Source organism: Protopterus annectens, chromosome 6.part0, assembly GCF_019279795.1.
Source record: "Protopterus annectens isolate FY-2018-M chromosome 6.part0, PAN1.0, whole genome shotgun sequence".
NCBI lineage: Eukaryota > Metazoa > Chordata > Ceratodontiformes > Protopteridae > Protopterus > Protopterus annectens.
The window spans coordinates 1,809,849,404-1,809,875,432 of record NC_056737.1 but is presented as its reverse complement, the minus strand read 5'-3'; positions in this window follow the sequence as shown (position 1 = coordinate 1,809,875,432).

Below are 26,029 nucleotides of genomic sequence, written 5' to 3'. Positions count from 1 at the left end.
CTGCATAGGGGGTAGGAATGTGTGCCCCCCTGTTTGTTTATGTACCACATCACTGTGGTGTTGTCCGTCTTTATTAGAAGTTGTCCTGGATGTAGGAGGTCCTTGAAAGCTGTTAGGGCATTTTGTACAGCTAGCATCTCTTTTTGATTGATGTGGAGATGCATTTGATCTGCAGACCATTTGCCCTGAATACACTGTCCTGCCATGTGTGCTCCCCAGGCATAATCCGATGCATCTGTTGTCATTGTTTGCCTGGCTGTGGGCAAGGTGAAAGGCTGACCCTTGTTGAGGTGACATGCCTGAGCCCACCATAGAAACTCCTGTTGAAGGCAGGGAATTAGTGGCATTATTGTTTCCAAGCTGTGGTTGTGTTGAGTCCATACGCTTTTCAGGTACCATTGTAATTTCCTCTTATGCAGTTTGGCATATGGTATTAGTAGAATGCAAGATGCCATGAATCCCAAGGCCTGCAGAATTTTTATTGCAGGGAGTTGGGTCTTTGTTGCCATCATTTTAAAGTATTGAGTCAGTTGTCCTTGCTTGTCTGGCGTGAGATAAGCCATCTGGGCCATTGTATTTAAGCTGGCACCCAGGAATATGTCTTGTGAGGGCACTAGTTTTGACTTCTTTTCGTTTACTGTGTACCTTAGGCAACTTGGTAGGTTTTTTACAAACCTCAGATGTTTTAAAAGAATGTCCTTGCTGCCTGCTTGAATAAGGCGGTCATCCAGGTATGGATATATTTGGATTCCTCTTTGTCTGCAGTATGCAATTACTGGTGCCAGGCATTTTGTGAAGACCCTGGGTGCAGTAGATAAGCCAAAGGGCAGTGCAGAGAATTGGTAATGAGTCGTACCTGCTATAAATCGAAGGTATCTTCTGCAATTTTGTCTGATAGGGACATACAGGTATGCCTCCTTGAGGTCCAACATTACTAGCCAAGCCTTCTTGCCCAGCATGGGAAGAAGTTGCTGCAGTGTGAGCATCTTGAATTTGGGTACTTCCAGGTATGTGTTTAGAATTGAAAGGTCCAGAATGGGTCTCCAGGCTTTGTCCTTTCGGGGAACCAGAAAGAGTCTTGAGTAAAATCCTTGTCCTTGCTCCTGTGTAGGAACCTGTTGAATGGCTCTCATGTCCATGAGTGTTGTAATTTGTCTTTGAGCCTCTGCCCATTGATTTGATGGCAGGTTTGGCATTCCTTTTATCCTTGGTAAAGTGTGAAAGTGGAACCTGTATCGCTGAGTTACAATATTTAGGACCCATTTATCTTTTGTGATGATGTGCCAATTGTCTGCAAAAAGTGCAAGTTTTCCTCCCAAGGGAGCTGCCAAGAGTGATTTGCTTGGCAGTCTGAGGGGTAAGTCATTGTGATCGTCTTCTGATAGTTTGAGACCCGTCTTCTCCTCCTTTCTGGGTTGTGGCACCCCATTGTCGTGGCTTGTAAGAGCCTTGTAGCTGACCTCTGCCCCTTGGGCATCTGTATTTGCCCCTCTGAGGTCTGGCAGAAGTTGGAAAGGGCCAGTTTTTGGTTGGCCAATTTCTGCTGAAACGAGGCGGTTGGACCTGTAAAAAATCCTTGACCATCTGCATAGATTTTGCCTTATCCTCCATTTTCTTTAAAACCTCTTCTGCTTTCACACCAAATAAAACATCCTGCTGTAAGGGTGAATCCAATAACTTTGCTTTAACATGATCAGGTAAAGTTTGTTCTTTTAACCAAGCATGCCTACGAATGACAGACCCTGTTACAGCTGCTCTGCAAGAAGCTTCCAATGAATCAAATCCACATTGCAAAGTATGTTTTCCCACTTGTTCTGCTGCATGCAACAAATCTTGCATTTCCCTGTAATCAGGCAGCTCTGTATGAGTGCTCATTTTTTGTTTTGATTGAGGCATCAAATATTGTTGATATTTCAGCGTGTGAAACTGGCAATTTAAGGCCCTCATAGCTAGAGTAGCTGAGGTATATACTTTCTTTCCCCATCTGTCTAGTGCTCTAGAATCCTTTTCAGATGGTACAGGATTTTTAGCAATAGAGGCCTTAACCCCTTTGGGACCCTGGAAAATGGTTTCTGGGTCAACAACGGGGCTTTTATATAGGAATTTATGTGAGTCGGGGACTCTGTAGTATCTGTCTGGTTTGGCTGGTGCAGGAGGCAATGAATCTGGGTTAAGGCTAGATTCTGAATAAACATCATCCACAATGTCTAACACAGGTGGAATAGCAAGGGGTCTGTAATGGGGTAGTAAGAGGAACTCTCAGAGCCTTTTCTTAGAATCAGAGTAATCCTGAACTTTCCAGTGGAAATGTTTCCTCATGGTATGTAAAGTTTCCCCAAAAGAGTAGTCTTCAGGGGGAGATGCTGAAGGAATAGACTCTTCAGCATCAGAGTCTTCATAAGGGGGAAAAGAGTACTCCTGTTCCTCAGAAAAATCTGAGGTAATGAAAACCTGGTCAGAGGAAGCGTAGTCCTCCTCCTGTCTAGGCCTTTTGTCAGGTGGGGGATGGGAACCCCTGATTAGGGTAATTAAGTCTTCGGCCATCTTAAGCATCTGTTTCTTAGGCATGGGGCTTTGCACTGGAGACTGCTGTACAGGCTTCCTTACTTTTAATGGAGTTTTCAGTTTTGCAAAGGATTTAATAGTAAGTGTAGTCGGTCTGGGTCTGAAGACACCTTCAGCAACTGACGGCCTTTCTACTGCACCGGAATCCCCATCAGCCATTGAGTCAAAAGGGCCTAAAGATAAAGGCTCTGGCAGCCCTGCAATCTCCGCTTGGGAGTCGGATGCAGGCTGGGGTTCTAAATCAGCGGTCATCAGGGGCTGTGTAGGCACCTCACTGAAAACCGGAGAACCGGCGACTGGCCTAGCAGAGGCCTCAGTGTCTGGTTTGGGTCTCGGCTGCCTGTTCTTATCTTTGCGCTTTTTATGCATCCCGGTTGTCAGTTGCTCCGACGGCATGGTATAATTAAATTTTCTACCAAAATAATGTCGGGCAAAATCAAACCGACGTTTAATAGTTCGTTTGTTAAACCTAGCACAAAACAGACAACCTGAGACATCGTGGTCTGGGCCTAGGCAAGGGATGCAATAAGAATGAAAATCCTTATGAGGTATTTGCTTCCCACAAGAAATGCAATTATTAACTTTTTCTGACATTGGACTGAGGCAAGAAAAGGTTCCCCAATAGGGTACTTAGCTTTATTGAAGACTTCGGTCTGAAATTCGATTTGAAAATCTCAGGAGTCGGCCTACTGGCACTTGAACTGCTTCTGCTTTGGGCACCGCTTGGCAAGAAAGACTGGAGAAAATGGCGTCGGCTGCCTCTTTTATACCCCTGTCGCACTGATGTCAGGGAAGAAGCGACAGCAACTGACGCAGGACCAAGACTTTGGAACTGGGGCCGACTGCGGGACCGTCTGACGGCAGATAACCCAACTGTGATGACTGCAGCAGTGTAACATGAACATCTGGGCTGACCTCTGGGTCTAACTTCATAGAGTACACAACTGGTACTTTGCCTAGTTCATCTGCAAACATATCAACACACTCAGAAAAAATAGTTTGGGTGAAATTTGAGCTGTCATGCAGGCTTACATGGTGACCTTCTTTATTTTAAGTGAAAGCAGTCCCATTTTCAAACTGTCTCTGAGGCCTAATAATGACTGTACATGTCTCTTGGCTATGAAAAATTGCAAGTCATAGCTGTTTCCAGCAGAGTAACATGAATCACTAAGCAGCCTTTAATTTGAATCTTTTCACCACCATAAGCAAAGAGTTTCACACACTTTGTCAAATTAAGATGTTCTGCAGCTTTTACTCTACCAAATGTTTCTGCTGACATAACATTGTACTTTGAGCCAGCATCTACTTTGAGGTCTACAGGACTCCCATTAAAGGAGACAGTACAAAAAAATGTCATTCTTTGCCCACAGATCTACTGCATTGAATGTTTCACCAAGCACAGACACATCAACATAAAAAGTAGGGTCACAGCTTTCTAATTGATCAACTTGTCTCCTTGAATGTTCTCTTTTATTAAACGAATGAGCCTCCTTTGATTTACAAAATCTTTGGAAATTATTCCACTTTTTACATCTTTTAGACACATGACAGCCACCACAGTTACGACAGTTGACTGAGGCTAGGTGGGGGCACATGCTTTGAGTTTACTGACTCACTCTTGTGTTTCACTGTGACTGTGCTTGCTCTGGAATTTGCTAAAAAACTAAGGGGTTTACACCAGGGATCGTTACAGGATTCACAGTTGATGCCATGTGCTTCGACCTGTTTCTTTTAACCAAGTGCTGCATACTATCAACATTAGCACTAGAAGATACTGAAAGCATGCATTTTTCATTTTTGTATTGATTCTAGATCCGATAGCGGCACCATGTCACTCGTTCTATGTTATGATTCAAGATGAACAGGCGGGATAGTTCATTTATATGCTTTATTATACAGAAATACATCAGGATGGATAGCAGCAACATAAAACATAAGACAAACTGATAAATACATGCATGCTTACATCTCAACAGCTTTCTACAAAATGGCAGTCTGGCTTGCATGTGTGCAGTATTTATATACATGTGCAAGCCCATGTAAAGCTTCTTAAAGGTATACATACATACTGATCTACAGTAGACAGTGTACTTTTTCCTAGGGATTTATAAAAGTTAATGTTTTCTGAAAGTACACAAGATTATTTTTCACATCTGGGAGAGGAAGATACAAGAAATGAACAGACTGCTATTGGTGTTAAGTGAGAATGCTAGCTGTAACATGTGCTTTAGCAAGGGTAATCTTAATTTAGTTAGGTTATGCTGTGAATGCAGCTGTCAATTTAGGGAAGTATTCCCATATGGAGGATTAAACTCCATTTGTTAATATACATAATTTTGTGTGTATGTTATAAGCCAATAGGGGATGGAGGTATTCTAAAAATGTATTTAGTTATTTTGAGGGTTTTCATTACAGCAAAATGCCTTGAGAAATGTGACACAAGCTCAAATATAGATTGGAAGAAACAACTGTATAAAAGAATATCAGCCTGACAAACAGTGTGTACAAGCAAGACAAAAGTTGAAAACTACAAGTTAAAAAAAACTGTCATGTGTAACGAGTGTAAACCATAGCTTTTTGTCGTAATGGCTACTCTATCAATAGTATCTAAGAATGTAAATGACTTTACAGATATAGACAAAAGAGAAACATTAATGAATTTTATTAAGAAATGCAGAGTGCAAACAGTTATGTTGCATGAACCATGTCTGGAAAGAAATGAGCACATGAAGTTGACAGAGGAAGGATTTCAGGATAGCTATTCAACACAGTACAAGGGACCAAGGAACAGAACAGTACTCATAGTGATTGTTACAGGAACTCCAACAGTGACAGAAGAATGAAAAAAGACAATAATGGTAAATTTATGGTAGTTAGAAGCCATTAGCAAGGGAGGATGATTAGGCTGGTATGTAATTATATTCACCTAAAACTGCTATTATGAATCTTAAGAAAATCTGGGGGAGAAATTGTGACATCCAGATAGCACTCTACTGGACTGCCAAGAATAATGTGATGTCCCCCAATATCCTGGGGCAGCAGCTAAGGAGCTTCTGTCCTCGCTACTGACTCCAGCGTACAGTCACTTAAACAGGAGTAATATTTCACAATTTCCCCTAACAGCACAACATGAACATGCCCTATATTCTTCTGTTACCCCAAATATGACTCCTTATTACACACTTCAGAGCAATGTGTCTCTGTTTAAGACCCCTGATACACCAACACAAATTAAATCTCACACATCCAAAAACTTCTGGGAAAGCCTGACACAGATTTTCAGCTGTGTCCCTTCCCCAAAATACTATGGTAACATGCTGCCACCAGAGAGTCAACATGCCCTTTTACAGGGGTGTCCAATTATGAAAAGTAGTTATTAAAACATGATAGGAAATTACCTAAAGCAGCCAGGCTTTCAGAGTGGCCCGGGAAGATATTAAGGCAAGTATAAGCACTCTCAAATCAATAAAGAAAAGACTGCTTGACCAGCCACAATGTAAGTTAATAAAAATATTTAATAATGAGCAAAATAATTAAAAATATAACACAGTGAGTTCTATTTGTTTATTGGAAATTAATCACCAGGAAAATGAAATCAATGCTTTAAGATCAAAATCCAACATTTAGAAAAACTCTAATTAGTTATAATTTCCTATCTCACTAAAAATACTGTCCCTGATCTAAATTTACAACAGAACAAAGGGCAGGCTTACAGTTCTTGGCGAGTCCTTTTGGGTATCTACTGCGCAGTACAACTGTGAACAACTGTAACTGGTAACTGACAACTGTAACTGGCTGTTAACTGACGACTGACTTCAGCTGTCTTCAGCAGGCTCTTTTATAGACTAGCTTAACTGTCACAACTGTTCTAGTTCTAATTTTCATTTAATATTTTTAAAATCAACCAACAGCTGTTTTACTAAAGTTCCTTACTGTTTTTCAGCCTCTGACAGTAACACATAGCAACTGTCAACATTCTGATGACCATCTGCAGAAGAGTGATTCTTACACAGTCTGCATTTAGAATCTTCTCCACAAATACGGGCAGTTAAAAATGTAAATAAATACTGTTGAAGTCTTTAAAGCATTCTGTACAAACAGATTATAAATGAACATGTAAGAATTTATTTACAATATCATAGTTAGTCATGCTGGCATATAATACACAAGTTAATCTGAAATTATGTACACAAACTTCATCCAGACATGCTACCACAGATGAGTGTCTATTTCTTCACAGAAAAAATCAGCTTTCAACAGGGACTATTACTTATAAGTGGGAACTGGAACCTGATTTGCAATAGTGGTGATGTATCAGGGGGGACCAGGAAGGGAAAATACATCAAAGGAGGGTAGATTTCTGAAAATATTTGGTATGAAAGATGCAAACTGAGTAGCAGGAACTTGAACTGAATTTACATATTCTCCAAAGTACAATAACTGGGTTAATATGGCTAGAGATTATATTTTACAGGAACAGGTGAATTTAAATTAAAAATTTGACATACATCCAATAACCATTTCAGATCACCCACCAATAAAAACAAAGATAATGCAGTGTAATGAGGTTAAAGGGAAACACTGTCACTTTTCCTACCTGTTAAAAATAGAGGAATTAAAGGAATGGGTAGTAGAAATTATTCAAGAGTTATTAGGAAAGACAGAAATGTATTTTGAAATAATAGCTATTGAGTGGGATAAAATGAAAATGTAGTTTAAAAATAGGGTAGAAATAAGAGAAGGCTACATGTTTAAGAAGTAATAGGAATTATTTAGGCAGGCTCACAAAGACTAAAGTATTGCAAAATAAGGGGAATCTCACAGGAAAAGCAGAGAAGCAAATGCAGAGTGTTAAAGAGAAAAGTATGTGGATAATATGCATGAGTTTAGGAAAAAAAAAAAAAAAAAATTCAGTGAAATTTTTTTTGATAACTCTACAGCACAAAAACATTTAGCACAGCAACTTCTACAACTGAAAGAAGAAAGTGTTGTTACCATAATTAGGAAGCCTTTGACAAGATAAATAACCAGAAATCCTATACAGGTATCAGAGATGTTTTGGAAATTTCATGAAAATCTGCATAAAGCAAAGGAATGGAAATATTTATGGAAGACAACTCTGCCAAGATTAGAAGATGACAAGGCTGAAAAACGCATAGTTAAAACAGAAGGAGATGAGATAAAATAGTGCTGTATAACTGATCTACAGGGAGGTTTCCAGGGACAGATGGTATTCTTGTGGAAGCTTGGAAGACAGGAGGGAAGATAGCAATATAGTATGCTAAAAAGAGGGAAAACACCAGCATCTTGGAAGAAAGCAATGGTGGCTGTATTAACCAAGAAGGTAAAGACCAATTTCAGTGTTAAATCACAGTTATGAAGTGTCTATGACTACACTAGTTAAGGAATGGCAAAGGTATTTTCAAAACTGACAGACCTGGATTGATTTTTTTTTTTTTTTCTGAGGGGAGGCAAACATTTGACAACATTAATAGAACAATGATGATCTAGAGGGAAGCAGCATGTAAGAAAATACTACTGTTGTTGGTAGATCTTAATGAGGATAAAGCATTCAATAGAGTAAGGAGAGATTTTATGACTAGGGAAATGGAAGCATTTGTATTCCTTGATACAATAATAATGTTACTTAGGAGGATATATGAAGGCTCAGAGGCAAAAATTAAAGTGGGAGAGCTCATCTCCAAAAAACTGTATTTGGACAGAGGAATGGATGTCTGGCAGTTGGCTTAGAGGATTAAGAAGCTGTTAACAAGCAATTTCCTGTGATCCAGTGGTGTAAAGGTTGATCCCCTCAACTGCTATTGCCTAACTGTGAGACTCTGAGCAAGTCACTTAACTAGAAGCTGCACCTGGGCTGAGTCTGAAAAAGGTCCATCAAAATTAGTCCTTGCCCTGGAAAACAAACACAAATAAATAAAACCAGGCAGGGATGTCTTCTTTCCTCTTTATTTACTTTATATATAGGGACAGTGGAAAAAAAATAAGAGGCTTAGAAATTTAAGGCTATAATCTGCATAGTAATCAAGAAAATTTGGCTTTACTTGTAGATATTGTTTTGTACCTTATAAATCCAAACAAGGACATCTCAGTGGTATGGAACATTTTGAGGCAATTTAAGTATTTTAGGACATATAATTAATGAAGATAAAACAAGGGCTATATGTACCCACTCATGACTTGGTTCAGCAATACCCACATGTATGCGGAAATGACAAGCCGAAGTATTTAGGAATATTGATTGAAAATGCTTCTATTATGGCAGCTAAAAAAATGTGGGAACAAACTAAAAATATTATACAAAAGCTGAGAAACTGGAAGTTTTTTTTTTATGGATATGGATAGTAAGATACAAACACTGAAAATGTGGGCTTCAGCTTTATATACAGGTCGGGCATATTTTATCAACTGGAAGGAAAGTTGTAGACAATAATTAATTTGGAGGGAAAGTGGGCAAAAATTAAGTGGGATAAGGCTGATCCTCAACAGAACATGATGGTTTGGGATTACCTTGTTTGAATGGATATTTTATAGCTAAATAGTGAAGGCTCATGTACACAACAAAAGCATAAGGTTATGGTACAAAGCAGAAAGGGATGATGAGGTCAAGAAATGGAGACAGAGTGGGATTTTGGCTAAAGATACTTAAAAAGAATAACCATCATACAGAATATTATATTCATAAAGTTACAGTGAATGCATGAATGTAGAAAGGAGATTTTGCCAATAGGGATGACTGCAAGTACAGCTGTAGAAAGCAGGCAGGAGGAGGCTGTAATTTACTGAACAAAACGGGCAAATGAACCAAGATTTTGGGAGCAAATAACTAGAGAGGGAAAGGTAATAAGAGTGGGATGAGGCCAACATTTTGGACTGCAGGTTAGAGACTACCTTCCCTAACAGGGATTGATATCAAAGTATAGGCAATGAGTAAGCAATATTGGGAACCCTATGTGAAAGACCCGCTCTGGTAAAGTTTTTAGTCAACTCTAGAACAGAAGCTGCTGTTACAAATAGATAATTAATAGGGCATATAAAATATTGTACTGTAACTGTAAGAATCAATTAGAGGACATTAGAAAAAATTGGGATGGCAGACTGGAAAAGCAATTTACAACAGAACAGATGAATGTATATTATATCTCCCAAATAAGCAACTCCTCCAAAAGGTTTAGGCTCTTTGCTTGGATTATTTTCATAGGGATTTTGGCACCCTCAAACAGACTTGAAAGAATTTTCCTCGGGTATATAGCAAATTTTGGAAGTGTGGTAGAGAAGAAAGAGGCAATTCGGAACATGTTTTTTGGGAGTGTAGTTAAGTTGTCAGATTTAAAAAAATTCCAGAGAGAAATATCAAGGATGTTAATGGCTGTAACTAAGGAAATGATTCCATTGAGCTGGGACACAGGATCTGAATTGCCTTGACATGGCAAGGTCTTGTTAATTTTAATTCTTTAGCTGCCAAAAAATAAATTTCTTAAAAACAGAAATCAAAATCTAAATCAACTGTATTTGAAGTATTGAATATTGTAAATGGATTAAAGAACTGAGAGAGTGGCCTCTAGAAAAAGGGAATAAGGAAATTACATAGAAATAAAACCAACTTGTAAGAACCATATTAAGCAGAATACGATTCAGCAGGATGAGTGAGGTTTAAGAGAAGGCAGAAATTAAGTGATTTATGTAACACTGGACTAAAAAACAATCGTTATAAGGAAACCAAACGGGCAGTGTATAATGTACATAAATGGAAACAATATTAATATGGAAAAAGTCAACTTTCTATTACAGGCAAAAAATTCTCTCTTTTTCTCTTCCACGTTGCCAGAACAGCTACAGATATAAGCATTCCCACATGGACATTCCCCATACTGGCAGCTGTATCCCAAATTTGCTCCAGTAAACTCCATCTCAAAATCTATTTGCAGATTGATTCCCTCACCCCCCCCCAAAAAAAAAAAAATACCACTGCCTCGCTTTTTCAAATCAAAATGGCTGTCCCTCTGTTGGCCAAATTATATACAAAAAAATCTCTTCATACACTCTTTGCAACCCATCTCAAAATGTTCCTTCACTCTCCACTCCTAGATACTCACACCTAACAACCAAACATGCCTTCTCAATAACTGCTCCCTTCCCTCTGGCAATCTGTTCTTCAACCCAAAGAGATATTTGACTTGTCTACATTAAGAGAGGACATACTTATCCACTTTCAATACAAGCCAAAAGCTCCACCCCAGAAAGCACACATCACCAACACCTGTCACTCCTACTCAGTCTCTACATTACCTGTAAACTATATGTATCTATATTCCTTTCTCCCTTTGTTGTCCTTATCTTTATACTTCTGCTCACTGTCTTCCTTCTCTTCTATGTACTCCTATACATTTTCATTTTTAAACAACTACTGAATGTTCTTTAATTTGTACCTCATCATACATCACACGTTATCACATTATGTTGTATTAGTGAGTTTAGAAAGATTGCTGTTAAGCAATTTTTTGATAACTCCAGAGTATAAAACTGTTTAGCACAACTTAGGCAACAGAAAGTAGAAAGGGATGTCACCAAACCTATGGATCTTATGACAAGAAAAATAACCAGAGATCTTATAGTGGTATTGGAGATACTTTGGAAATTATATAAAGCACAGGAATGTATAAACCAAGAAATAGCACACATTTGAAATATTTATGGAAGACTTAATTATACCAAGGTCAGAAGAAGAGGAGACTCAACACCTAATAGTTAAGACAGGAGTCAAGAAAGTGGTGACTGATACTCTGGGGGATGGTATTCCTGTGGAAGTTTGGAAGTTAGGAGGGAAGAAAGTGAAAGATATGGAAATTTTTGTTTAATAGCATTTCAGAAGAAGGGGAAGTACCAGAATGTTGGAAGAAAGCTCTGGTGGCTGTAATACCAAGAGGGCAAAGACCCATCAGACCCAGAAACATACAGACCCATTTAAATTTTAAGAACAAACTGATAAAAAACTTAAACTGCTGACCCAACACAAATCGCCTGAACTCCAAGAAACTCGCTGACAGACTCCCAGTCACAGTAAATAACTATGAACGAATGTAAAAGTTAATTTATTAAATTAACAACTTTTACATTCGTTCATAGTCATTTAAATTTTAAACCATTACGTGTTTGTATTTTTCTGGCTAAAAGAATGGCAAAGGTGTTCCCAAAATTGATAGACGTGGATCAGTGTGGTTTGTGGAAGGAAAGCAAACATTTGATAACATTAACAGAACAGTAATGATTCAGAGGGAATCAGAATTTAAGAAAATGCTACAGTTGTTGGTGGATCTTGATGCAGAGAAAGCATTCAAAAGAGTAAGCTGGGATTTTATGAGTAGGATAATGGAAGCATCCTCATTCCCTGACTCAATAATAAGAGAAAACAGGAGAAAATGTGAAGGACTGGAGACAAGAATTAAAGTGGGAGGGCTCATCTCTGATGCATTACATTTGAATAGAGGAAGCAGGCAGGGTGTCAGCTTTCCCCTTTGTTATTTGCATTATATTTAAAAGCCATTAGCAAAGCAAACAAGGGGCTCAGAAATTCAAGGATACAATTAACATGGTAATCAAGAAAAGTTGGTTTTACTTGCAGATGTTATTGTTTTGTACTTTGACATTTCAGTGTTGTGAAACATCTTGAGACAGTTTTGAGTCTTTTCAGGGTATAAAATTAATGAAGATAAAACAAACACAAAAGCTGTGACTTATGTACCCATATACACATTGGTTCACTAATACCCATACTTCTGCGGACATAAGAAGAAATACAGATTTAAAAAGATTTCTGTTAAGTCAGTCAAACATATGTTGAGACTAAAACAGAAAACATAAAAAGTGAGAAAGTGGAAACACATTTATGGATATGGATAGTAAGATACAAGCAGAGAGAATGTGAAAACGTTTTTAGCCCTTTTAATTATTCAGGCAGGTCAGGCATATTTTTATCCACCAGAGGAGACATTGTAGACAATAATTGGTTAAGAGTTGAAGGAATTTATTCTGGGAGGAGAAGAAATTAAGTGGGATAAGCCAATTCTCCCAATAGAATAATGTGTTTTAAGAATACCTGATTTGAAGTGATAGTTTAGAGCTATGCAGTTAAGGCTCATATACACAAGGCAAACAGGAGGTTATAATTCAAGGGTGGATGATGGATGATGATGATCATTAATGATGAACCGGGGGGGGGGGGTCGACATATAAGGAGAGCATGGGATTTTGGATGCAGATCCTTGATGAGAATGACAACCATACAAAATACTGCATTCATAAAGTTGCAGTAAGTGTTCTAAAAACTAAGCCAACATGGGACTGGAAAAAGGAAAGTTTGCCAATAGGGAAAATTGCAAGTGGGGGTATAGAAAATAGGCAAGAGAGGGTTGGAATTTACTGGAGGAAACTATTAAAGGAACCAAGGTATTGGGATCAAATTAATAGAGAAGGAAAGGTAATAGAGTGGGATGAGAAAAGAGGAAGTCTGCACTGCAGGTTAAAGACTGCCTTCCCTACCAGGGATTGATACCAGACTACAGGCAAACAGAAGGGGATAGGGGAAGTCCTAAGTGAAAGATCTGCTCTGGTAGAGTTTTTAGTTGAATCTAGAAAACAAGCACCCTTGAAAAGAGGATAATTAGTAGGGCATATAAAATATTGCATGACAACTATAAGAATCAATCAGAAGAGATTAGACAATTTACAAGGGAACAATGGGAGGACAAATATATATAGCTCCCAAGTATGCAACATAGTCCAGAAGGTTTAGGATGTCTACTTGGAATTGTTTGCATAGGTATTCTTATACATTAAGCAGACTTCAAATAATTTCTCCTCGGGTAGACAGCAGGTGTGATGGGGAAAGAAAGAGGCAACAACTAGGAACTTGTCTTTGGGAGTTTAATGAGCTGGCAAGGCAAATTTAAAAAATTTTGTACAGAATACTGCATCAGAAATATTGGGCGAGTAAATGGATGTAACTACGGAAATTAGTCTTTTGAGCTGGTACACAGCCTCTGAATTGCATAGACATAGTAAGGCCTTATTAAGTTTAATTTTATTGCCTGCCAAAAAAGCAATTACTAGAAAATCAAAATCTAAATCAACTGTACTTGAAGTACTTGAATACTGTAAGAGAGAAAAGGACTGGGGATTGGACATTAAGAAAAATGGAACTCCCTTCCTAACTCCATTCTCTCAATCTCATCCACTAACCACTATAAGCCATCACTTAAAGCTGATCTAAAAAATAAGTGGCTATGTTCCTGTACTAACCCCCCACGAGTGCTCTGATGCATCACAGTATACCCAAAACACATCCAACTTCTCCCCCAGTGTTTAATCCTTTGTTCCTAGCGACATCTCAACCTTATATCTTGACATAAGTTATACCTACAAGTAGTACTAGCTATGTTCAAAGCCTAGGTTTTGTTGCCAAGATGTAACAAATTTATATGTTCTTATGTATGCTACATTTTGTTTACTTTATACTTTTTGATTATTGTAATGTGTGCATGAAAATTTACCATTACTCATGGAGCTTTTCTCCCCGGGCCTCTGCTGAAAAAGGACCTGTGTCCAGTCAGACTTTCCTGGTAAACAAATGTTAAATAAATAAATAAAAATAAAAAAGTGAATGATTAAATTACAAACAAATGGAATTTGTGTGAACAATGTATGCAAAATAATGTTCAGGAGGAGGAAGAGTGAGGTTTAGTGGAATGTGGGAAATGAGCAATTGGACTAAATGACAGCCGTTGTAAAAGAAAACATGTATGTAATAGCTAAATGTAGTATGTAAATCAAAACATGTTAATGTATGTGTGTCTATGTCTTAGGTGATAACTTAATAAACGTGTTAAACTCACACCAGTGGAGACTGGAGACTTGTATCTATTAAGTGTTAAATAATGAAAGAAAATCAACTCCGCCCCTGGTACATCTTCTCGAATAGTTAAAGAATGAGCGAAAACAAGTGTATGCATGTGTGTGTGTGTGTATGTGTGTATGCACAGTTATAGGAACGATATGTGATAGGAGAGTCAGTTGTAGAGGTATTTATTCAGGCCTGAACCAGGTTTGTCCAGACTCTCATGCAAAGTATGATTAAGTCCCTCTATGACATATTGCCCCCTCCTGTACAGTAGTCTTCTACAATTTTTTATTATTTTAATTAAACATTTTGAGTGTTTTCCTGTTACTGCAGCATGCATATAAGTTATATTTTTTAGCATGCATATAACTTTCTTTTAAATGGCACAGTATGATTTTGCTTTCTACTTTATGACGAAGACGCACTGAGGAAAAACATTCTTTTTCACATTTTAAGATAGAGTACACTGAAAAGTAGTTAATCTGCAGTTCACTGCACCTATTTGCCTTTTAATGTTGTGACAAGCTAGTAAACTTAATACCTTGCCAGCAGAGCTACCTTACCATTTTTGATCAAAAGTTTATGCATGAAACATTTTTTTTTATTTTATTTTACATTTGTTGACCGGGATAGTCCGAATGGACGCATGTCCATTTTCAGCGGAGGCCCTGGGAGAAAAGCTCCAAGGGTAAGCAGATACAACATTACATACCACCAGCATTACATATTACAAACAGACTATTTACAGAGGTTACATAAGTAAGCAAGTTAAACAAGCTCCACAGGTTACAGTTAATCCTGAGCGCAAGTCAGGATTAAATTACACAGTAAACTGGTTAGAAGACTTTAGTTAGCCAGGCTTGATACATTGACATAGCCAGTTAAGTGACAAATGTTGTTTGAGTCTAGTTTTAAATTGACCCAAGGTGGAAAGTAAGGTAATATCAGCTGGACGAGAGTTCCAGGATCTACTTACAGAGTTTGCAAAGAGAGAATCACCAGCTGTGTTATTAATTTTGGTAGTCTGAATTAGTAGTTTGTTAGAGGATCGAAGTGGTCTTGGATTGTTATAGGGGGTGATAATATTTTTAAGTGCAGGAGTATTGTCTGGATTATAGAGGATTTTATAGGTCATAATCAGTCGGTTATACTGGATTAGGCTGGGTAGTTCAAGCCACCCAAGCTGATTTAGATTGATGCAATGATGTGTCCTAAAAGGCAGCCCAGTGGCAAACCTGGCAATGTGGTTGTAGCAAATTGACAGTTTGTTAAGGACAGTCTTGTTTAAATTCAAGAGTAGAGGGGATGCATACAGAAGGGTTGAAAGAAGGTGAGAGTGAGCTATGGCAATTTTAGCTGGAGGGGTTAAGGAAGGCTTTTATTCTGTAAAGTGACCCTAGTTTTTTATTGATTGTTTTGATAGTTTGGTTAACATGTAGGTCAAATTTTAGATTATTGTCTATGATGACACCCAATAGTTTTGTAGAAGAGTCAGGGGAGATTATTGTGCTATCATTTGATTTTATGGCAAAGGTGAAAGCGGTAGACCTACGTGTTGGTGAAAATAACAGCATTTTAGTTTTTTTTTGGGATTTAGGATCAGACGATGTTCAGAAAGCCAGTTTTCTATCATATTAAAGGTGGGCTGGGTAGCTGACTATAACTCTACTGGAGATGTGGCTGAGCAAATCAGAGTAGAGTCATCAGCATATTGGATACAGCTGACTTTTGGGATGACAGTATAAAGGTCGTTAATGAAGATGGAGAACAGCAAGGGCCCTAGTATAGAGCCTTGTGGTACTCCAAGGGTGTTAGGTAGAAGGTTAGAGAGTTTGTTCTGCCAGAGGACAGCCTGCTGTCGACCATTCAGGTAGGATTGAAACCATTGAAGGGCTCTAGTATCTAGACAGAATGTTTGCAGGGTGTGGATTAAAAGTTGGTGATCAACCATATCGAATGTCTTGGAAAGATCCAAGAAGAGGGCTGAGGATATATAATTATTGTTGCGATTATGGTTTATGGTGTTGGTAAAGGCTAGGAGGGCTGAAGTAGTGCTGTGATGAGGACGGAAGCCATGCTGAGTGTCTGCCATAAGGTGATTCTGGATTAGGTGGTGCATGAGTGGTCTATGAATACATTTTTCCATAATCTTTGCAAGTGGAGAGAGTATAGCTATTTGCCTATAATTGGAGAATTCAGTAGAGCTGCCTCCTTTGTGAAGTGGGATTACATAGGATATTTTCCAGATGGTGGGAATTTTAGCTTCTACTATGGTTTGATTGATTAGTATTGAGACGGTGTAAGCAATAGCATCAGCTGATTTTTGTAGGTACTCGGCAGGGAGTTGATCAGCAGAAAGTGTAGTGGGTTTTAATTTTTTGATCACGGTACGGATAAGTGAAGTGGCAACTGGTTGGAAGCTGAACACGAGTATGTTTCTAGGGGTGCTACTTTCAGGACCAGGGGAGCTAGGAGGTAGTTGGCTAGCTAGGGCTTGAATTGTCTCAGTAAAGAATCGGTTAAAACGGTCAGAAACATCTTCAGGGGTTATATCAAAAGTAGCAGCAGGGATTGGGGTTGAAGTTTGTCCAGGATGTAGTAGATTATTTAAACCTGCCCAAAACTTCTGAGGGTTATTTTGATTTACTGTCTGTAAATTACAGTAGTATTGTTTTTTTGTCTTGTAAAATTGATTTTTTGGTTTCGTTCCTGGATTGCCTGTATTTAATGTGATCTTGAGGGTCTTCCGAAGAATGCCATAAAGCCCATGCTTTGTTTCTAAGGGTAATTTTGAGTTTAGACTCTTTAGAAAGCCATGGCCTTTAGAAAGCCATGGCGCAGTTTTCGCCTTGGTTCTCTTTGAACGAACAGGTGCATGCAAATCAAGGATCTCAAGGAATTTGTTGTTAAAGTATGCTACTGCTTCCTCTAAGGGGAGGTGTTTTAGAATAGACATTTTCTGATTAAGATACAGCATGATTTTGCATCTTGTGTTACAAGGGAAATGCTTTGTCTGAGGCAGTAAAATTTACACAACTGTAAATTTAGGTACAAGATGCTATAATAAAATAAAAGTAAACCCTAACACTTCCCTGCCTGACTGCAATTTTGACTAGTGTGTCCAAGAGTATGTACACTTTAGGCAATTTGGAATCCCTGATTTTAGCCAAATGTCCCTGATCCTCAAGGCCATCACCCCAATTCTGTCCTCTACAGAATGAGATATGCCTTTCTTTTCATTTGTGAATACGTATATACTCATTAGATTTTATGGCATCCTATTCTGTCCATTCTCCAATCCATTCTGTCCATTCTCCAATCCATTTCATTAAGCATCACTATCTCTCATTGTCCTTGTTATATATAAAATGCTTCCTGAACTCTTCAAAAAATGGCTGTTTTTTTCTTCAGTGTGACTTTTTCTCTCCACTGCCTTCCCTGTTTTATAGTCTTAATTCTATCACAGTATTTCATAAATGCTATATTTTCCCTATCCTCCAATGATACCCCCCCCCCATTTGAGGAGGACTGCTTTCCCCTTTTGTCCTTTCTTTTTGATTTGGATAGATGTTACAGACTGCTCTTTTTCTTGGTAGTTTCTATTTGTCATCAATATACTTCTAGAATACTTTTTCAAAACATTAGAGTAGGATGTTGATAATTTTGGCAGTGATAATTGTACTCCAAAGGAACAGGGCTCAGAATGTCAGTGAAACCTGTGGAAAGCATTAATGTGACAATGACACTTACTGTGCTCTTTCTAGGTCTATTATCTGTTTAGTAATAAATTAAAAATAAAAGCAAATAATATCATCTTGACATACAAAAACAATTAATTTTCCTGTTAGTAGTATGCATGTATGTACTACTGAAATAAAAGATAAAAATTATTGATGAGTATACAAGTAAAATTATCTGTATAAATTTGCAAAGATTCAGTTTTCTTTAAAACTCCATTCACACCTGTAAAAAGGTCCTGTTTCTTTTTACACAGACATCTTGATGGAGAAAGAAAAACACCCAGAAATTCAATTTCTTTGTTCCATGGACCCAAGTTTGTATTGGTGAAAAACAGCCTTTTGTAAAGGATTATCAACTCTTAGAGAGCAACCTTACAGAATTCCTTGCTATTGTTTGGTTCATCTGACTTTAAAAGTAAAGGTTCCAAGTGGTGGAAGCAGTTCAAACCAAGCTAAACAAACCTAAGGGAGACAGGACAAACCTAAGGGAGACAGGAGGCCCCAGCCAGATTTAACACAATCATTGCCAAAGGAAGTAGCTTGAGAGCTGGCTGTGGTTCAGGACGAAGAGTGAACCTTGGCTTCTATCTGTAAGTTCCATAGGTTTCATATGAGATCCCTGCAAGTCTTCAAAAATACTTCACCATGAGGCAGTATTCATTTAAAGAAACTTTATGGGAGCTTAGCTTCTTTAAATGAATACCAACTCATGGCAACTAATTTTTGAAGATTTGCAGGGATATAATACAAAACTTTGGAACTTCCAGACATACCTCTCAACTGTATAGATTTGCCCCCTCATATTTTTGGTCCGTTTCTCATAAAAAATATGTTTTTCTGGCAAATCATAGGCAAATCTTTAGGCAGTTGAGCTTCAGACTTCATACCCTTCTAAAAATTCATGCTAGTGCAAAACCGGTTATACTGTCAACTTTGTAAATTTGGAAATAAAACAAACAGCGAAACTATAAAAGTAAAAATAAAAACAGGTACTGTAGAACAAAAGCCCGAACTAGCGAGACGGATAAACCAAGTATTTAATTGAAGCGCTTTTCGTTAGCTTAGTAAGCTAACTTCTTCAGAAACAAAGATGAGATATAATCACGTCATCAAATACAAGTAGATATATGTAAAAAAGTTAACATACATCATGTTCTTCCAATCAAGGGAAACTCGCCACTTAAACTGAAATTTAAATTAAAGGTATACTAATAAAGGCAACCTACAGCCTCAAAGCGTGAAAAAATCAGTTACCTTAAGATCATGCAAATGCAAAAATCTGATGTCAAGCCTAAAATACACAAAAACTAATAAATTCAGATGCAGAATTCATACCAAAGTATGTTTATATAAATAAATGTATAAATATACAAAACATCCATATCTAAAAAGACAGCATTAAGTAAATATTAGTTAATATACTAAACTTGATACAAGCATTAACCCTCACTGAGAAGTTTTATATAAACACATTGTAAATAAAATAAAATATAATAACTAACTTATACTAAATACCTACAAATTAAGAATATATGCCCTACAAATAAATTAAGAGGAATATATAGTGTAAATATAATACAAATATATTTAAGTAAATATTATATAACCTCAGCATTTCAGGCTTTTTAGTTTTAACACACTGCTAATGGAGCAAGTGTCATTAAGCCCCGGAAAATTATAAGCATTAAGCTTAATCTGCCAGTGTAGTTCAAGCTCTTCAAGCCTCAATGGTGCTGGACCCCCTCTTTTATCCAGATTAATATGGTCAACGACTGAGTATCTAAAACTAAACTGTTGAACATGCTTGGCTAAAGCATTCTCTAATTTTAGTTTACCAATGGCATATTGATGCTCGTATATCCTTTCTCGAAAGCACCGCTCTGTTTTGTCCACATAAAATGCTGGGCATCTCTGGCACTTAGCTAAGTATACCACCATTTTTGTATTACAATTAAACCTACCTTTTAGTTTAATGTTGAAGTCATTAACCGTCAAATAGTATATATTATCCACAAATTTACAATATTTACAATCTTGTCATTTAAACATTCCCGTGATTTTGGGAGGGACTAATATTTGCCGTTCTAGTAAATTTTTCAAGTTATGACCCTTCTTATAAGTAACCTTTGGTCTCTCGCCCATCTTAGCGTAGATGTTAGAGTTGGCTCAAAACAGGCCCCAGTTCTTCTTGATATCTACACAAAGCTGGCTATGCATATTAAATGTAGTAATAAAACTAGGTAAAGGCTGGTCTTCACTGATTGTGTCAACTACTAATATATTCTCAGAAGTGTTAATTACTTTAATGGATGTATTGTTAATACATTTATTTTTAATACGTAATAAAGGTTGGTAGATACCATTACGTCTTTTAAGACTGACTTCACCAATAAAGTCATCCAACAGACTGACTGGGTAGCCTCTATGTAAGAACATAGATTTTAAGACTTGGCATTCCTCCATAAAATCATTGTCCTGACTGACAATGCGGGCAGCTCGCACCAGTTGACGTTTGATAACAGAGCGCTTCTGATGATAAGGGTGGCAGCTTGTAAAATGTAAAAAAGAATTAGAATATTTTCTTTTTCTATAAATTGTAGCTACAAGACTGCCCGCTGCTCTGTTCTTAGATAGCCAAACGTCTAGAAAGGCTATAGCCTCTGTATCAAAAGTTGCGGTGAAGTGCAAGAAGTGTGTGGAGTCATTGAATACCTGTACAATGGTGTTACTAGTGCCTTTATCCCCCCTAAGGAGAATAAAAATATTGTCAAAATAACGAGTATAGTATACAATCTGATCTTTAATCATGGAGTTATTGAGTACATATTCAGTTTCCCAATAAGCCATTACCAGGTTGGCTATACTGGCTCCACATGGGGAGCCCATTGCCACCCCAACTCTTTGTAGGAAAAACTTATCCCCAAACATGAAAAAGTTATTAAACAGTATGATTTCCAATAAATCATTGACCAAAATGATCTCACTAACTGGGGCCCCTTTCTTCTTCAATAAAAGGCTAACCCATTCAATACCTAAATCTTGTGGAATAGAGGTATATAAATCCTTTAAATCCACTGTAAGGAAGTTATAATTCATATTAAACTATACTGTATCTAAACTCTGAAGAAATGACCATGAGTCCTTACAGATTTGGCTGTCCGTTTCTCATAAAAAAATATGCTTTTCTGGCAAATCATAAGCAAATCTTTAGGCAGTTGAGTTTCAGACTTCATACCCTTCTAAAAATTCATGCTAGTGCAAAACCTGTTATTCTGTCAACTTTGTAAATTTGTAAGTGCAATATTTAACAAGTGTCCCTATTTTTAGGTCTTTGCCCCCCCCCCCATTATTTATGGCTCTGTCCAGATTTCTTGCTCTAAGGGGTTGAAAGGTAAGCTTCCAGATAGAAGTGAAGGTTCACTCCCCATCCTGAAAAAAACTGCTCTCAAGCTACTCACTTTAGCATTTATGTTCATCTGACTTTATATACCACACAATAGTAGATGCAACTAGCAGTCAAAACTAAAAAACTTGTCACTTCTATTTACTGATGGAAATTTATAAAGTACTAGAATCATCAACTCAGAGCTTTATATAAGAGTACCAGAGTGGCTGGCTGTTTCCATAAATGAACTTTTACAACTTCCTAACATGTACTCGACTGTTTTTATTCATATTCTTTTTTAGTTAAAACTAGAATTACAGCGGGTAGCTCTGTAGGTTTTCACAATTCAGTCTCTCTCCTTCCTTTATGCACTTTGTGACCATATGCCTTAAGAAGAAAACACAAGTGTCTTACAAAGAAAAAAATTCTGGCTTTCTTTCATTACCATATTCTTCACTCAAGGATCTAATTAATCTTAACATCTGTCAGACTGCCATCTCTAACCCTTGCACTTCGTGGAAATTTAAAATATTTCATCTTGCAGTGTTAGAAGTCATTTGTATCATCTGCTTACAGACTAATTCATGTTACCACAGTTGGTGCCATATTTTTAAAGATTTTGCAGTGTTATATGCAGGAACTCCAGTTGTTTTTTAAACCAAACACTAAGCATGCCTTCTCAACCTGGAATCATCAAAAATCTGGACAAAAGCCCATGAAAAGTAGGCACAACTGGCCAAAAATCTGAGCACTGATTAACATACATTTTATATGCATAACTATGCAACCCTGCCCACTACAGAGGAATTGTGGGATACAAACATTTGACATGCACAAAAATCTGTGACAGATAAAGCAAACTGAATATGCTCACTTAAGCTCTTTTGTGTATTTAACTAGTCAATTATGGTTTCGTTTTTCTCTTCCTTTGCAAGAACAAATGACATACAAGCCTGTGAAATAATGTGAGACTGAAATTTCATAAACAGCAACATTTCCAGACATTTAACAGCTGTGGAATAATTTCTTTAAACCTTAGCATCTGTTTTGCATCTTTAACAAAAGGAAAGCAATTCATACCTCTCAACTGTTCAGATTTCTGTAGAATGGCAAGTTATTTGCCTCGTATTTTTGGTCTGCTCCTCTTAAAATTTGTGACAAACTACAGAGGATTGAAGTAACTAATGATATACATTGGAGTTTCAGACTTCATATCCTTCAGAAAATACAAGCTAACACAAAACCTGTTATGCTAACAGCATTCTACGTTTATAAGAACAATATTTAAAATCAGTTTTTTTTGGTCTGTGTCTCTCCATTATTTAAGGCTTTATCCAGATTTCTTGCATTAGGAAGTTGAGAGGTATGTGCAGTCTGAATAAGCACACTATATTTCTAGCTCTTTTCTTTATTTACATTACTAAAAATTGGACCAATATAAACAAAATATTTGGAATGGCTTAGCCAATACTGCCAATAAATGTGTCAAAGGTAGTGAAACTTTACATAACCATCTTTCAGACTGGCAAGAAACACTGAATTTACTTTTTTTTTTTTTCAAATGCTCTCTTACAAGTGATTCATACAAGAGCAAGAGTTTTATCCAACTTCAAGTTCCATTTTGTTTTATATGGGGAAAAAAAAACACTGAGCTCCTTTTACTATAAATCTAGATGTACTGTATATACGGTCACACATGTATGTGCATACATACACACACACACCTATATATAAAACTATTACATCCTCAACCATGTGGCATTGTTGCAATGCATTATATGCTTAACCTTAATTCACTATTAACGATTTATTAAAATTATCGTTATGCTGACATTGGGTTGTCATGCTCGTGTTAATGTAATGTAACGTTATAGACTTAAAATACAAATCAGTATCTTGAGAGGTACTGTTATACTTTCAGACCAGATGCAACTCCCAACAATAGGGCTGTCTTTGCAAAACACACACACGCACACACTGAAAACACAAAATATAACCCACATTTCTACTAGCTATAACAGTAGAATGAAATACACAGATAAAAAAATGCATATTTACATCTGCTGCTTATCACACAGCCAGCCAATATCGGAAACATATTTCTGTGTCTGTGGGGAGTGCAACTGTGGTGAGGGAAAAAAAAAGCAGGAGTGATTTTTGATTTTGTCCTTAATTCTGGATCTGGACATAACAGGCTGAGAGCTGTGGCTTCCACATTGGCACGAATATATGGTTGTAGAAAATTTGTTATCAATCCCAGTTTCTTTTGTCAGTGTTTCCTAATAATGTAAGAAAATAAGTATATACCCTGGCTGACTGGCTCTTAAGCAGAACGTACATGTAGTAACTGATGTTGCAGAAATGTGCAGTGTAAGTGAAAACATCTCATATGAACTACTGAAAGGTAGCAGTGGGCTGTGCAGTATTAAAAAAAAAAAAAAAAAAAAAAAAAAAAAAAGTTTTACTTAGAAAACATCCCACTTGTCTACCCTGCTGCTTCGAAACTGTTTAAAATTAATTTCTTCGCTTCACGTAGAATTTTTACAGTTTGTTGGACAAAGTTGTTAACAGATAACAGCAGTAGCATTGGGCTCAATGCCTTACTTTCTAAACGACAAATGCTTGTCTGAAAAATATGAAAAAGCAAAATGTGAAACAACTTAAACAGATCCAAAGGCGAGAATTGAAAACTGCCATAGTAATATGCACTGTTCTGTTAATATATTACACTTTCATAACTTTGGTTAGGATGATGATTTTAAACCTGCATAATGAATATTTCAGACCATATAAACATTCCCAGGTGATACAGGATGGTCAATGAACATAATGGCTGACAGCTAATTATACATTATGCTACCAGAGAATGTGCTACTGTATTGCTAGGGTAATAGTCTGCCCAGGAAAACAGGCACCATTTGAAAATTACAATTTTATTTTGATCTTAGGCAAGAGATAGTGGTTTGGTCGTTTCTGTTTAAGTATTTGTAAATGAGAAGTTGAGGTTTTTCTCTCTCTCTCCCGAAGGGACAGAAACTCAGCACAGGTGCTCACCTCTATCAGCACTTTTAAACGCAACTGCAATTGCTGTTTTCACTCCTACCTCAAGTGGAGGGCAGTGGGAAAAGGCTGATCACGAGTGGGGTTGTCCTGCGTAATAATTACATAGATGGGTTGGGGGGGGGGTCCGGGCAAAAATGAACTGCATTTCCACTGCGTTTCCAAAGTAGGGGCTCGAGAAAGTGATACTATCTGAAAAATAGAACACATTTTGTACCAGCACTCAGTACAAATGAAAGTGAAGGGAACGAAAACATGTGCAGCTATAGTTTCAGAAACCATTACCACAAATATGAATATGACACAAATGTTGGCATCGACTACAGATCAATAACTAATAAGAAAACAAATTTGATTTCGTACTGGAGTTCTAAATTATATGCACTTCCATCTGTTTCTGTGAAGAAGCGTGGCAGTAACAACTAAGTAAAGGAAATGACTGCCGAAGCATCTCGGATTTATGGGATGCAAGTTCTCCTCACAGACACAAGACTCAATGCAATGTCCTTATTTTTTTAACTGCCTTTTTTTTTTTTTTTTTTTTTTTTTTTTAATTCTCCAACTCTGTCTGAGTCACTCAGACAAGCAGTCAGGCACTGCTGCAATGTCTCTGGACACGGACGTCATGACGCAAAAGGTGCTTCAACAAAGTATTAGTTTAAGGCTGTGCACACTTATGCAACCAACTTATTGTAGGTTTTTTTATATTTTTTTCCCCTAACAGATTTGTTTTTCAACTGAATTGTACAGGTTTATAGGTCACATTAAAGGTGGAAAAGTTTTGAAATGATTTATTGTAGTGTCATTTTTTTATATCACAAAAACCTGGCATTTTAACAGGGGTGTGTACACTTTTTATATCCACTGTACACTTAGGTATGGCTTTCAAAACATGACATCATGCATAGCCAAAATACATAACATTTTTCAGCCAGTTGCTCATAGCCTGAACTAACAGAAATGAGCTGACAATCCACCCAAGCATCAGAGAAGCATTACATATTGCCCATGCTAGACTAGTCAGCCAGTGTTCCTTATTAAGCAACAGTGCACTGAACTGTACTTTAGTTTTTGCCCCACCCTGTATGACTGTACATTACTGCATTCTCCAGCCATCTCCCATTCAATTCTATTCAATACCCTAAGGTCACAGATTCTATTTTTTGTTATACTTTTTTCAGCTGCTTCCAGTTATAATTTTCTGAACTGTTAAACTGATGGACATTGATGGTTCCTGTGCAAGCTGAAATTTAGTACCAACTGGTATTTCCAACTTGAAAATATACTCTCAACAAAATATTCAAGTAGCTATTCCAAACAGTTATGCTATAGCAAATTGTTACAGAGTCCATTCTGTTCGGCTAT